At 33.8% G+C, this 1,908-nt stretch overlaps 1 pseudogene; it reads left to right on the top strand.

Annotated features, from left to right (window-relative positions):
- Positions 1–816: 816 nt before the first annotated feature.
- Positions 817–905, top strand: LOC149185528 (U6 spliceosomal RNA; annotated as a pseudogene).
- The last annotated feature ends 1,003 nt before the right edge of the window (positions 906–1,908 follow it).

The raw sequence follows: 1,908 nt of genomic DNA, 5'->3' as shown, positions 1-1,908 counted from the left end.
AAAATCTGATCTATTTTAAAGTGATAGTCAAAATTAGATATTAAAATGGCATAGAAAGTCTTTAATTAAACTTATCTTTATCTCAAAACAAGCTTAGATCCATCTTAACTCTAGATCTACCAACTCTTGAGAGAGAGCAAATCTCTTGAGGTACAAACCTTTTTTAGAGTGAAAAGAGATTTGATTCTTCTCAACATTTGATAGATCTAGAGTTAAAGATGGATCTAGGTTGATAAATATAGATTTAACTTATATGACCTCGTCGATCATTTTTCCATTGTCTTTGCTTTGACCTTTAGATATTTATACTTGGGTAAATGATAATAATATATCCAACCACCCTCACCCTCATGAGGGTGGGTGAGGATCATCATATAACTTAATCTATATTTATTAATATGATGTGAGAGTGAGAGAAATATTAGTTAAATTATAATAATTTATTCAATAGTTTCCCTACCCCCACCATCATAACAGATTATGATTAAAATAAACCAAGATATATTGGAACAATAATTTACCCAATATTCCCCTACACTCCACGTCCCCCTTAAGTGAGGTCGGGAGGCTTCTCTCAAGCTTTTTGAGCATAGGAATAAGGTCTTAAATCAAACTAAATAATTTGTTTCTTTAGGTTCGATAGACCAAAGTTTGGTCTCAGTGGACATTAACCACCAACACCACCACCACCACCATCATCATCATCATCATTTATCCAAGTAGCAAAGTGCAATTGGAATGAGTTCATATTTTCGGAGAGATTTGATAAAATTGGAACGATACAGAGAAGATTAGCATGGCCCCCAGGCAAGGATGACTCGATAAAATTGGAACGTTACAAAGAAGATTAGCATGGCCCCCGCGCAAGGATGACACACACAAATCGAGAAATGGTCCAAATTTTTTAAAGAAGGCCCATATTTTCTATCCTGGTGGTTATTCATGGCGATAACTCGAGAAATGGTCCATTTTTTTTGAAGAAGGCCCATATTTTCTATCCAGGTGGTTATTCATGGCAACAACTCAAGCTACGTCCTAAGTTCAAATAGTCCGACCATGCTCACAAAACCCAATAAGTAGTACTTAATAGTAACCATTTAAAATTTTTGGCTACTTGGAAACAACAAATTGGTGAAATCAGAGGTCACTTCCAGAATATTCAATTCCAACATATTTACAGGGAATTCAACAATTGTGGGGACAGATTATCGAAAAGAGCATTAACACTAGGCTTAGACACATTATAATTGAGGAACTATCTGGTTGTTAGATTATAAATACAACCTACACTTCTCTATCACAACTGGACAACCTTTTAGTGTTTCAATAGGAGTAGAAGCAAACATAAAGCCAAGAAAATCTGAAAGCAGCAAATCAGATTCTTGATATGACAACAAAACGACTCCAGCAAATTATTATACAAGCATATTATTCATGTAACCTTTTAGTGTTTCAACATGAATAGAAGCAAAGGTAAAGCCAAGAAAATCTGAAAGTAGCAAATCAGATTCTTGATATGACAACAAAATTATTCGTGTAACCTTTTAGTGTTTCAACAGGAGTAGAAGCAAACATAAAGCCAAGAAAATCTGAAAGCAGCAAATCAAATTCTACAAAACAACTCCAGCTAATTATTATACATGCATATTATTCCTGTAATTTAACCGCTAATAGTCAATTAAATTTTCTATATATTGATGTAAGCATGATTGATACAGGCCTGCACACAATAGTCGACCAACCAAAAGTATAGAAGTCTAGATCAGTAAATTAAAATATTGTAAACCCTCTTAGAGGGTGAATGAGATGATAATTACCTTTTAAGTGACAATAGTCTCGGGACAAACTCTGTCTCTCACAACAGTAAATTGTACTTTTTTTAATTCATAATGAATAACAAAAATGTAA

The sequence above is a fragment of the Pinus tabuliformis genome, chromosome 3_1 (genome assembly GCF_031772625.1).
Source record: "Pinus tabuliformis cultivar Carrire ecotype Pingquan chromosome 3_1, CPIR1, whole genome shotgun sequence".
NCBI lineage: Eukaryota > Viridiplantae > Streptophyta > Pinopsida > Pinales > Pinaceae > Pinus > Pinus tabuliformis.
The sequence above is the reverse complement of the archived record's forward strand: the minus strand, read 5'-3'. Positions and strand labels throughout refer to the sequence as shown.